Here is a 15,141-nt window from a genome sequence, read left to right on the forward strand (position 1 = left end):
ATCGCAAAAATAAGATTTTAAAATGCTATTAAATGAAAAAAAAACTAAATAAAATAACATATTCATAGAATTTGTGGTAAATTCTATTGTTAACGTAGTTTCTATTATAGCCGTTCAGATATTTTACGTGATATTTTTTTTTTAATTTTTATTAGTTCGATCATTGGCTTTTAATGGAATATTTTGTTGCTTTTAAAAACTTTTTCTATTGCATTGTTGTTTTTCGATTTATTTTAAATAAATTATATTTATAACTACGAGAGCTTTTAAAGTTTAATATAAAAAATATTGTATTATATTTTATTATGTTATATATACAATTGGTTGGAAAGAGAGTAAAATATTCGAATATTATGTTCAATTGCTGTTTGATCGAATAAAAAGTGTTATATAGAATATAGATATTACTTTTTTTTTTTATTATTTGTATATTACAGGCTATAAATTAAATAAGCTCAACTTAAATGATCTAAACACATATTGGCTATTTTCCATAGAAGGGTAAGTTTATGAAAATAATTAACTTGAGCTGATAAAATTAAGTCGACATTTAAAACATTAAATAATAAATTAATCATAAATAAATAATATATTTCATTTTAAATGTATAAAATCATAAATAATATAAAAAAAAATTTTTAACTTAATTTGATTAAATCTTTTTTAATATTTGAATACATATTTTTTTTAATACTTGATACTTGGATGTAATTATAAAAGAACAACACCTCTCACTTGATCGATTTATCAACGTTGTTAATACCTAGATTATTTTTTTAAGATGATTCCATTAACTGTGATAGAAATTATTTTAAAAAAAGTTTGTTCTTTAAATTATTACTGATTATTAAAGCACAAGTGAGATTTCACATCTTCCCTAGCATGTAAAGTATTTTAATACGGTATTACTAATTATTTTTTTGTGATTATCACTTATTCTTAAAAGAAAGATAATTTAAAAGGTTTTAGTGGGTTTAATAAAGTCGAGTAAAATGCTTTTATGAATATATGACAAATGATATATCAAAATTTTCAAAAAATAGAAGTATAATTATATAACTTTTTTTCAAACAAAATCAACTAAAATATTATTACGGCAAACAGTATTTTTTATTATTATTATCATACTATTCAATGTTTGTTTTAAATTAATTTATTATTTTATCTGTTTTAATTTGAGAAATATTTAATAGTATTTTTTTTCAGATTCTGAGTGAAGTGTGTAATGTATTGGTCTTAAAATATTATTTTTAAATTAAGAGTGAACCTATTTTTAATAAGATGCCCAAATATTCAAAAACTTCTAATTTTAAAGATTGAAATTAAACCATTTAAATCGAAGTCACTTTTATATTTTCTCAATAGCGTCTGTTTTTTGTTAGTTTTTACAACTGTAGAATAAAAAGAAATTACGAGTAATAGTCTTTTTTTATTCTAAAAAAAATAAGAAATTTCTAACCTATGATTGTTTTATCTATAAACAATACAGAATAATAAGTTTTTGATTATTTTAACGGTAAGATTATAAATATTAATACATTAATAATTATGTATGTATATACTATATAGACAATTTATCTAGCCCAATCTTATATCAGTTATATCATAAACAAATTATAGAATAAACAATTAAAAATTAAACACGAGAAATTAATAGACGTATTAGATATCATAGATAGAATTTAATAAATAGGGCCGTGTTAGCAGCCACGTCGTTGAAGTGGTAGATGAATATGAAAGTAGTAATGTACTGAGCTCGCTAAATCATGAACATATTTCATAGTGCACGTTTGTGGTCTTCGACGTTATTAATTTAAAAATCTTAATGTATATTTTTATCATATAAATACCACAGAACATATATAATGATTCTCAAAATCTTATTTTGAAGTATTTGAGTTTTTCCAAATGTGTAGTCTAACATTTTTCTCAGATTAGATATGCATAAGTAATTAATGGAAGTAGGGAAGTAGTAGCTGCTTGTTTTTTAGAATTGAATATATATTATAAATAACTGATTTTTTTGTTTGTTAGAAATAGCATCGATATACGGTGATTGTTAGATGTAATTCTGTTGATAAGAGTGGCCACCAGGTCAACTTCTTATGTGACTCCGAGATATTTGACTATTTGTTTCCAAGGTATGGGCACACTATAATATGTTATTAAAAGCTGAAAATGATTGCTGTGCTTTTTGACGTGTTGATTTGTATCTTATAGTTCTTACAACAAGTTAATAATAAATTTAAGTTACCTTGTAGCTTATATCTTATCACTTCAAGGAACAGTCAAAAATGTGTAAATATGTTAAAAATAAATTGTAATTTATAGTTAATATCAACGGTTTTGGCTTCTTTATTCAGCTTCGCTAATTATCGTTTTTTTGAAAGTTATAGTAAAGTGCTTGATTTAAATACATAAAAAAAAAAATATTCTGATCTAAAATGAGTGGAGTAAAACACATGCATTAGCCTAACACTTGCTGTGTCAGTATCCTTTACAACATTTTATACGCTTTGCGTAAGCAAATTTAAAATGTAAAGATTTAATGATAAAGTTTTTACATTATTCTAATTTTATTGAGTTAAATTTATTATGATGTTTTTTGAGGTAATTCAACAATAACACAGTACAAAACGTGTACAATCAACTGTTAAAGAATTTAATTAAATATTAAAAATGATATATACGATTGTTTTATTATACTGTAACAATGGTATATTAAGTTTTCTGAAAATTAATTAATAACTCTGTTTGCATAATGATGAAAGCAATCTCTCTACTAAGAAATTAGAGTACACATATAAAGTGCATGTTTATAAATATATACAACTTTGTTAAATGTTCGCATAAACTTCAAAAACTTTAGAATGTATCTCCTAACTGTACGTACTATAATACACCTATGGTTTAAACGAGTGTTATAATTTCAAAAGCTACAAATTATGGCGATGTTTAATAATATCTATTGTTAATTATGTTCGGTGTGTAGTGGTCATGTATAACCAACTGTGTATGAATATTCAGTAGCTCACACTATAAATAAATCAAGTCCCAAATTGTTTCAAAGTGTTTTTTTTTTTTTTTTATTAAAAATATTACTATGTGTTTTTTTTAGTTCAAAATATAAGTTACTTAATACAAAAAAATAAAACTTTACTCTAGACTGACAAGAAAGTGTTCGCTCTAACTTTGGTAAATCGCGTTTACAAAAGGCCTTTCTCGGGCTCTCTTATATAGGTAATTTTCTTTATATTCTTTTCGTATCCCTTTTGGTCAAGCAATGCGCACCGTTGCATTTCCACAGTTCTCGCGTTTACAGATTTATACATACGAATTACGACCAGTAATCTTACCATCTTATGATGGATGATAATATATTATAGCCTAAAACAAAATCCTTTAGATTACAATTACGCGAAACTACATTAGTCTGGTTAAAACTAATGCGTAGTTCCCCGTAAAATTGACATGTTGCATTCTCTTTATATAAAGGTATTCTATGGTATTGAAAATTACAAGCTACGGCTTATATAATTCTGTGATGTGTGTTTATTAATTTGCATAGAATATGCCAGGCCAAGCTATAAGTTATTTATAATATTGTGTATTTTTCTTTTCTTATTATATACTAGAATGTGAAATTCTACGTCGAAGTATCTGTGTTGTGTTAAATAAGATATTAAAGCACGTAACAGGTGGTAAGAAAATATGTATCTTATTATGTTACATGGGTACTTGGAAATTATTCTAACGATAGAATAATAATCATGTAAAAATAATTATTTTTTTAGTCAAACATTTGTATTTAAGTTAAATTTGCATTAAACGAATATGTAATGTAATGTATTGAAATGTTAACAAAATCGTATGGGTTAAAAATATATTTTCATAGGTACAATATTATTATGTTTACGCCTACTATATATACGCCTACATAAATTCATATATTAGATATACTAATTTATGCATTTAGTTCGATGTTGTTTAAAACTTAACTTAGGTATATTCGATTAATCTTGTTATAATACGAAATCATTCATCTATCCAACTATAATGCTGGCAAGCTTGGACCAATACGTTGTTTAATACAAAACTTTTAGTTACATAATATTATATTGTATGTACCTACTTAAGTTATTTTGTACTCAATTACGAAACTATTAGACATAATGGTTCTATGATAATTTATTATTATTATAAATGTGGCAATAGTATAATTTGTGTGTTGTGTGTGATACTATGATGAGTGATGACACGAGTATTTATTTATGCAAATATTTATTCTCTAAATGTGTTTTTCATTTTCAAATACTTTACATTTTATGTATTTGAATGCATTTGTAAACACACATATATATGCATTAAAATTAATGTTATTTTTGTATATTTTTTAAGTCTCTGTAGAAAACATATTTTTTACTAAATTATTATTCTTTTTAAGTTCAAATAAATGAGTAAAGGAAGATAGGAAGATATGTGACCGTTATAAGAATATTCAGCATTATTTTTATAAGTTGAAGATGAATAAAATTCAGTAACATAAAAATATATTATAATACATAATGTATATATTTTTTTATTTTAAATTTTTTTTATACACTAAAATGTTGATAGTTATTGGTTAATGCACTTGGTAATCCTAATGAAAATGTATCACTCATCAATATTGTAATTTTTTTAAGTTCTAATATATTTCATATTTACTTTACACGTAAGCATGTAAGATATTTGATGAGTATTCTTAAACATAGATTAATTGGACATGGCTAAAATCTTAAGCGTTTAGATATTTCATGTTGCATTAAATATATTCAATTTATAATTTGAAACAACTGAACTTTCATATGAGCATAACAAACATTAAAACACTTTCACGTTTAACGTAATAATCAAAAAAAATCATATCGTGTATTATGCATTTTAAAGAAGTACACTCTCGTCGCTCTCAAAGACAGAGAAGTGTCCAATATACATTTTAATATATGTATCAGGAGTTCAAAGTTGAATATGAATTCGTTAGGAAAATTTTTTTCTCGGTGTATAAGGGTTATAGTGAGCCCTCTAAGACCCCTTTAACCTTTATGTAAATATATTTTTGTAGTATGATGATCGGCGTCGTGTCAATATTCAGAAGTAAAAAATGTTGTCAAAGTTAATGACGATAGTTCAAAGAGACCGCCATGCAACGAAAATTCTATTTATAGGTCATCCGTAAATATTCACACGTACATAGAACTATAATAATATAAATCTGAATAACTAAGTATCGCTAGCGAAAGATGAAGCGATGGTCAGACATACTTGACTTTGGTACAATTTCCGAAACAACATGTTTGACACAACAAAGTTTATTAATTATTATTTTTAACACCTACATCGAGTACAGTATAAATTGTATTTTATGATCTCGTCCAAACTAAAAACCTATCAATTATAAAATATAAAATTAATAGTATAGTAAAAGTTTATAAATATTATAACTAATTTATTAAAAACTATTTTGGATAAATGTGATTTTAATATTATTTTAGAAATTAAATTTATTGTAGAATACAATATGATGCACAAAATGTGTTAATTTTTTTTCATCAAAATGAAAACGATCAATTGATTCAAAAATACAGAAAATGTCAATATTTAATAATGATTTATACAAATAAAAATATATTTCAAATATAAAGATAGTGCTAGTCATAATAGTTATAAAATTACAGTTTGAAATATTTGCAGATATAAATCAGAGTAAAAGCAAAAATAAAAAATCATCGGAGTAGATAACATATTATTTTTATCAATAAAAATAATTCATATCTACCTATGATATGATACAATGATGTTTGATAAACAATAACGTACGAAAATATATTTTAATCAAGATAAGTTATTAATAATAATAAACACTTTGATTTATAATTGTACATTTTCGTTGATTTATATATCTTATGTAGTAATATATATATATACCGAAATTAACGCTAAAAATAATCATTCCATACAATATAATAATGGTAAATTTATTCAATAATTTACCAAGGTATTTTTTTTTTTTTTTTTTGTATAACACGTACCTTGGAATCAATACAATGATTATGCTTTTAAAGTTAGTGTTTTGATTTGTATAAAAAGCGATGCGTTGTTTATTCGCACGACTGGTGACATTGGTTACATATAAACAAGAACCAAAAGATAAATCTAGAAAGTGTTATGTTTAAGTAAAAGCCACAAGACAATACCATTTTATTGTATCTAATCCTTTTAACATTTTTACCAATCTGATAAAAATGTAGTTGAGTAGTTCTAAAATAATGAAAGGATTATATTACTATAATGGAAAGTGTACCTGTATAATATGCAGTAAGGTCTACGATATAAGAAATGAAATAAAAATTGTATTTCAAATGGTAAAGATCGTTCACTCCTATCAAATCTATAATACTTAATCTAACCAATAATGCTGATTTTTATTTGGCTATAAAATTGAAATATTTTACACAGTATCCATAGCTTTTGGACCTCGTGATAAACACACATTAAAATAATTAAAATTATATTTTTTAAGTGGAAATTAAAATATCAATAATCTACAAAAATTATTTTTAAATTTTAAAGCTTTATCAAATGTTGCTTAAAAAAAAAAAATAGTATTTGTGTAAGTATTGTATACACTTTCAATGTTGTTTAAATATCAGTTTTTTTTTTTTAATGATATTTTGATATCATAATATCGTTTTATAGCAAGTACCACATATATAATGCTTTATTTATCATTTATAATAAACTTCTACAACGTAGATATTGTTTAATCGAAGGACGCAAACATCTAAAAATAATTAATTTGGCACAGTAGATATTTTTGTATCAACGTGTCATTTATTGTACTTTTTCAATTCATACAGGCTCTCATATGAATTTGTTCATCGGGGCCCATACAAATTTTAAATAAATAAATAAGTAAAACAAAATATTATCTAGTATGTATAACGTCTTTCTCTCTCATAGAGTTAAGTCAAATACGACACAGATTAAGTGATTAATCATAAACGTAGGTATATCTAAATAAATATGTGCATTTTAGTATACCTAAGGAGGAGCCCAATTCCAACGGAATTATCGGCCATAAATATTAATTTACCATGTGTATAAAACATAAGCAAAGCGCGTGTATAATATTAAATGTCTTTACGGTGATTATAAGTATTATACATATAGGACATCTTAATAGTTATGATATAGGTAATAATAAAATACCACGGTACCATAATACAATTGAACTGGCGTTTAGTAGGTATATGCACCAAATATATTGTCAATTATACTATTTATACTTAATAGTAATCCCAGGTTTGAATCACGGAAACTACCGAACAAAAGGTAAATGGATTAATATTATGGCCGAGGTAATTTTTGAATCGCTAACACACATTACACATATAATACATAGTCACACGCACACGCTGAAATATGATTATATATGCGATTCCCTTTGTTATGTGGTACAGAAACCGCTTAAACAATTGATGTAGAGAAAACCAGCCAATAAAAAATGACTAGAGTGCCAATAAAGGATCTTTGTTACCCATACATTTTTGTGTTAGGACCCTATTGCGCCTGCGTGTCCTTTGGTCGATGGATATAAGGTAAATTAACATTTTGATTATGTACACAAATTTTGGTGCATTTCAAGTGTCGTTGACAAGTAACTGTTTCGTATCGAAAATTATCCGGTTGTAAAATCGAATACTATTTGTATAAAACTTGTTTTTATTCATGGAAATTAATTTCTCGTAAAATAATTAAATTATAATACCCAATAATAACGTTCTATAATATATAAATATATGTTGCCGTTTTGCATGACATTTATTTTGATTTTAACCAATCGATCGACCGGATTAAAATATCGTTGCTAGCTGCGGTGTACCAATATCTAGTAATAGAAACAGCTGCAGTCAACATATTATATTATCAGTTATGGAAATATGTATATTATTATATTTTATGAAATGGAGAATATTTTTACAATTTATTGTATTTGTATAACCCTTTCTTTAGTAATAAATGACTAATGTTCAAGAAAATGTAACGGAAGAGAGTGATATGGAAAGGGTATCCTGTCAATTGAGCGAAAGAAAAAGAGTAAACGCAAATGTGCAAAACTAAAAGAGCGAAAATAAAATGAGTGAATAAAAATATTTGCGAACGAAAATCCATCATTTACGTTTTCGTCTTTAAATATTTTATTCGCTGGCTGTGCACGAACTATGTGAAACATGAAATTATATTTTAAAATTCGGTAATGATTCGATTAGATTACGTTTATTATAATTATTACTATATTATTACGATTAATGTTTTTTTAATTGTACTTGTATTTACCAAAAACAAATAACTCTTTTGATGGTAATCAGAAATTAGTTAATGATTTCCAATCACGTTTTATTAAATAATTAATTTTTGTAGATTGGAATTGAGGCTTAAATTGTTTATAAGGGTCGAGAAATCCAACAATTCGGTAATTCATAAAAGCCCTTCAAAATCAGCAGAAATTAGTGAAAAAGAACCAAATAAATAGTGTCATAATATGATCAACTAATAAAAATAATAAATAATAATGCTATGGATAAATTCAAAAATATTTTGACGAATATTAAAAGATCCCGACGTTTCAATATTTAAAAGGTATCTTGAATAATTTTTTATTACAAGCATGATAAATAGTATTTTTTAATTTATTATTTTATTTAATTATATTATTTATTATTATCTTTCGCTCTACTTTTGGTAATATTTGTATTCGTTCATTTTTTTTTCACTTTTTTTTATTCACGCATTTGCGCTCACTCTTTTTTCCTAAGACTATGAGGAGATTTCATGAATATACACTTTTGGAACTCAAAAAAAACTTCATTTTGAGAGAATCTCTTTTACATAATTATACATAGCAATATTTATTTTTCTAGTTATTAATATAACTAGATCAAAGTGATTCAATCTCGGTGTAACGCCATTTAATCACTACAATTTACTCAACAACTACACTATCCCATATTTGACTCGTGTACTCACTACAATAACGTAGCACTTTATCATCCGAAACATCGAGGCTGAAATCCTACTTTGCACAGCATCATTTTCTTTAATGGAACGTAGGAATTGCATTGGATCCATTCAATTAAAATGTTTCCATGAAGTATAAAACATGAATTGTGTAGGTGCTGTATAAGTTTTATCCATACGTCGTATTAACTGACGATGTTTTCATTATGCATTCGAATGACAATTTGATTATAGAATTTTATAAGTGGTTCAACAAGCCTCACAATAAATCTATAGCTTACCTTAATGACCTTACCTATACTATATTTATTAAAATATGGGCAAGTATTTACGAATAGTAATGTACAAACAATAATGCTTGTGTTCTTAAAAACACACTTTATATAAACCCACAGAGAAATATGCAAGTAAAACATGATAACTATAATATAAACTTAAAAACTATAAATACAAAACTTACTGTTCTTCAATTGTAAGTTTTAAGAACAAACCACAAACAGCTAACATAGTTTTTATTTATTATAAATATGTTTTATACATTTTTGCTGTCTCGGCTTGTTTGTATCATAAACTTCACATTATACATTATGCTTTGAACTAAATATTATTACATAATATTTTACATTATTATAAATAATTACTAAAAACACATTCCAAATGTTGATATCTTATCATTTTTTTTTTTTTTTTTTATTATTATTATTCTGTTCATTTGTCAATTAATAATCTTATTGTGTTTATTATTCATTTTTTTCTAAAAATTATGTTTCTTATCGCCTTCGAAAAGATAAATTAATATAAATTGTAATTAAAAATACTAAAGTATTTAAAAATTAATGGAAAATGTTCAGTATTGTGTTTTATCGTTATTCTTAAATACCAACCATTATTCGAACGTATAAGCTAATAACCAGGTAGTACGTTAAACAATATAGAAAATTCTTGAAATTATAGTGAAAATTAATTGTATTATTGACTATAACGTTGAAAATATTGAGGTACAGACAACGTAAGAGAAGTGAATTTATATCGCTTAGCTATTCAATTTACTTTATCAACTACGTTATTGAAGTATCTACGTTATAATAATTCAATATAGGTAAATCATATATAGTTTAGTCAATCAAATTATAGGTAAATATTACAATTTTATTATTTCAGTTTACTATCATTAATCGTGTTACGGGAAATAATATTTTTATCATGATTAATTAAATACTCATAAGTCTAGTATTTAATTAAGGTACATTGATTTTTACCAACATATCAAAGATGACGCAAAAAATTCATGCATGGAACTAAATGTAAAATAATATCAGGTGTAGGTAGTATTTTTTTAATGACAAGTTCAATTAAAAACCTATTATATTTTTTTTATGACCTTTTTATGATAGTATTATATCTTATGAGAAAAATATATTATTTATTAGTTAACAGTTAACACTCAAATTATAAAACTTAAAGGATATTTAGTAAAACATTTCCTTAAATATTAGTACTTATATGCTACTAATTTTTATTTCATTTTAATAATGTATTTTATCATTGTGTGTTAATTTACCTATTTTACCTTCATTAAATTATAAGATACACTTATTGTACAAACTAGTCATCAGACTAATATTTAAGTGCACCTAAGTACTTTTTAATTAGAAAATAATAATTTAAATTAAAGTATTTGATTAAAATATTTGTTCCCAAATTTATAATATATGTATTTACTACATCAAATATTTGCACAATTTTATTTCATTGCACAATTGTTGTAGTAAAATTTATTTTAACCAAAAATTTGGTGATAATAACATTATTATATATTATAATAGTCAACGTTTAAAATTAAAAGAGGTAACTGCTAATATTTTTGTATGAACATTATTTTAAGTTTATGTATGTATATTATTATTATGTTTTGTTTATTATGCTATTTTATTAAACTATTTATTTTAATATCAGCCAATACCAACGCTATTTTTAATAAATAACTGCATATCTTAATTCATTACATATATAAATCTCATTAAATTAATTTGATAATACTATCCAGATTTGTATGGATAGAAATAACTTAGAAAAATCAAATTAAATATCTACCTATTTTCTTATCTAAATTAAACTGAAAAATTCCAGAAGAAATAAGCCAGTTAACGTTTTAATCACTTTTAACTTTTCTGTGAAATAAATATATAGCTCAAATAAATGTATTAAGCTTGTTACTCTATTTTACTCTTAAAAAACATTAACACTATGCATTTACTGAAAACTGTCATGATATTAAAGTTAATATTTTCAGAAGGAATAATAATAAAATAACTGTTGTTAAAGTAGTTTTTAATGGCGTGAAAAATATAACTTAAACTTTTATCTAATTTTAATATTTACTTGGCTACATTTACATGAACATTTTATTATATAGTTCGTTGCAGAAAATTTGTACATTAATTACGACCTATCTAATGTAGTAGATAGCTAAATATAATTTTACTTATATTTTGTTATTACCATATAATGAAATAACTTATTGATTTCGATATCAATATCGTTCTTTAAATATATATAGTCATCTCAATAATATCTAATCCGATTATATTTCAAAGGTTTTTTTTGTCTTTAATTACATTGAAATTTCATCTAGCGTATCTGAAAAACAGTGAGTAGTGTGTACGATATAATAATATAGTGGGTATAAAAGGTTTAATATATTTTTTCAAAAATTGTACGTTTACTACTTGAGTAATTGAGAGCATTTCCATGTTTAGTACCTATTATGCCGTTTTTTATTAGTTATATCTAATAATCAGTTATTGCAAGGTTTGATGAATATAGTTTTTAAGATCGATATAAGGTGAAAAAAAAAACTATAATCCAGTTCCAGCAGGGCACCTATGAAAAGTTTAAACATATCTAGTGATGAAATCTATGTCTGTATAATACCATAGTGACATGACGAAATGGTTTTAATGAACATGCATATTGCATATTATAAATTAGCAGATTGACATTGTTTTTAGAAATATGCATCTATATAATATGTATATATATGATATAAACAACTTTATTGCGTGATTTTCCAATGATATATAGCTTAATTATTAGTACTACGTATATAGTTACATATTTAAAAAGAATTACTTTTAGAGCTGTAAAAAATTTAATTAAATAGTGATAATTACTTTTTGAGTAATTTAAAGAGTAAGTACAGCTAGTACATGATATTGGCTTGTTAGTAGTACAGTGAAATAGGAAAAAAAATACATATAATTATCAAAATTAAGAAAATTAATGGTATTAGATTATTCCTAATTCACACAGTTAAATACGTCTATACCAATTTATTTTAGGTATATCAAGTTAAAAAAAAAATCAAGAGGAAAGTTGTTGTTATAGATTATGACATCAGGTTGAATGAGCATTTAATTATTTTAATCTAACAATGGTAAATAATAAAATTATAAATATAAATTCAAATGTTTTTATTCTAAGTAAGTATTTATACTACGAGGTTTGTGATATTGTGTTGATTTATTTATCATTGATGTACATAATTAATAAATCGTTTAATAATATACCTAGTTATTACTTATTATTGCTATATTTGATAAATTATAAATTATAGCATTAATAATGATCTATTATATATCAAATAACACTTATTATTTAAAAAAATATATAAGTTTTTAAATGTATTTTTGTTATATAATTTTGAGTCATTAATAAACATAAAATATATCTTTTACTATTTTTACTAATATTGTATTTCATAAGTTTTATTTATTTTTTTTTTTTATGGAAAACATGCATTTTTAATTCCATATTTCAAATATTATTTTTTGTTGTATTTCGATACATATACATAGGGTTTTGGACAAGTTTTTTTTGAGTTATAACTTATAAGTATTTGAAAATTTTATGAGCAGATTTGAGTAGTAGATACAGAGATATTCCATACAATATTGGTTCACAAGACACAATTCCGTTCGTCAAGACTTAAAATACTTATACCTAAGTTATACCAATAAAATACTTGTCCAAAAATTGATTTTTGAAATAGTAAGAATATCGGTAAAGTTTAATTTTTGATATAAAATATTATTCAAAAAAGTAAAACAAGTTAAAAATGATTATGGTTAAATGAAAATAAATAAAATAATTTTTATTCCAAAAATTTTGTTTTGAAATGATTTAAAACTATTTAATATTTTCAAAGACTTAAGTGTTTTCTGAAATATAGAATGTTTTACGTTAAATAGACCACTTCGTATTTTGTATATGATGTTGGTACCGTCGAATGCCATTTTGATCAACGGGTGGTGCATTTGTCACGCGTAAACTCGTCAATTATCGATGAAATTACAGCGACTAAATGACGAAAACATTTATTATGTGTGTTACATTTTAAATTAATATATATATATAATTGTTTTACTAATATAAAATATACTATATTATTTACTGTAGTTAGAGAATTTTGTAACTAAATAGTAACTACACTAACTAGTGATACAGAAAATACTAGCTGTTTGGTTATAAATTATTTATGTTTGTGAACCAACGAATTTTAATAATTTTAGTAATGCTATGCTCTAAAACAATGTATTTTTAGCAGGTCATTCTATATATTTATATTTATATAAATGTATTTACTTAAATGTTTAGTTTCTGAATACGTTAAATAAAAATGCTTATTTTCAAAATAAAATCTAAAAGTAAATATTGAATATTAATACCTTTATAAATGAAATATAAAAGAAAAAAAACTAAATTTCAAATAAAAAACTTTTATTTTTCCAATTGAATTCAGGTAAATAATTAAAAACAAATGTTTACATTATTTTTACCAATGTGTGTTATGGACTAACTAATATTTGAAATTGGATTGATTTAAATACAACTGTCATAAATAATTTACATTTTTATTTTTCATCGTATAAAATTTTATATAGTACCTATAATCTATATTGTACACATTAATTTGAAATAAATTACTTATTGATTGAGTTTAAGTAAGAAATATTTAAATACCTAAGTAAAAACCATAAATATATTGCTTGAAACTGTATTACACTTGTACCAATATGTTTTATATTTTAATAATATAATAAACACATATGTACTAAAAAAAAATAAAACAATAAACTAAAGAAAATCATAAGGAAAAATACATATTTCTTAATTTTCGTTCAATAAGTTAATCTTTTGTGGATCAACCATAGATGGTGATAAAATTTGATTATTAACATTTTTATTTTTTTGATAGATTTTTTAGGACTGAGACAAACGAATTACATAGTTAATTTAAAAAGTACATTTTATGATTTATATGATCCGTTACGGCCTTACTATTTTGTAATATTCAATAGTAGATAAGTAAATAAATGAATAAATTAAAAATATGATGATCATATTATAATATGACATATTATATATTATATGTGTGTGTGTGTGTATAATATTTCATGTTTTCAACCAACGAAAATATAGGATTGAAGGAAGTAGCTATGATATTAAAAACTAAATATTCAATTTGCTTATATCGAAATTCAATGAAGTGGGTACGACGATTTATGACATATTAAGACTTTTATTATTGAATTTATTAAGAAATATAAAAGCTTGATATTATAATGTGTAATATAATAATTATTAAACATTCATTATTCTAAAATTTCTTAATATATTTATCGCTTTGCTCAGAATCTAAAATGACGTGACTGTAAATAAAATTTGACAGCTATGAAAATGTCGTAACATATCATATCATATTATGATTTTATTAGTCCGCTGTGATTATTGTCAATAAACATACACATATGTATAGAAAATAATAACAAAATAACAATAGTATGTGTTGTTTTTCAGAGTTTAGCCGAAAACTACAGTTAATAATAAAACCCAATGTTTATTTACTATAGTGATTAGTGCTAAGGCCATGTTTTTAAATATCATAATTTTATTTATTTCCCAAGAAAAACTATATTTATTTTATTAAATGATATTTTTAACTTTTATTGGTTAAACAGAAAATTTTTCAGAATATTATAAATTAACAACTGTGTGACATAAATCTCAATAGTCGAATAG

The sequence above is a fragment of the Melanaphis sacchari genome, unplaced genomic scaffold, assembly GCF_002803265.2.
Source record: "Melanaphis sacchari strain LSU unplaced genomic scaffold, SCAv2.0 Contig12_pilon_pilon, whole genome shotgun sequence".
NCBI lineage: Eukaryota > Metazoa > Arthropoda > Insecta > Hemiptera > Aphididae > Melanaphis > Melanaphis sacchari.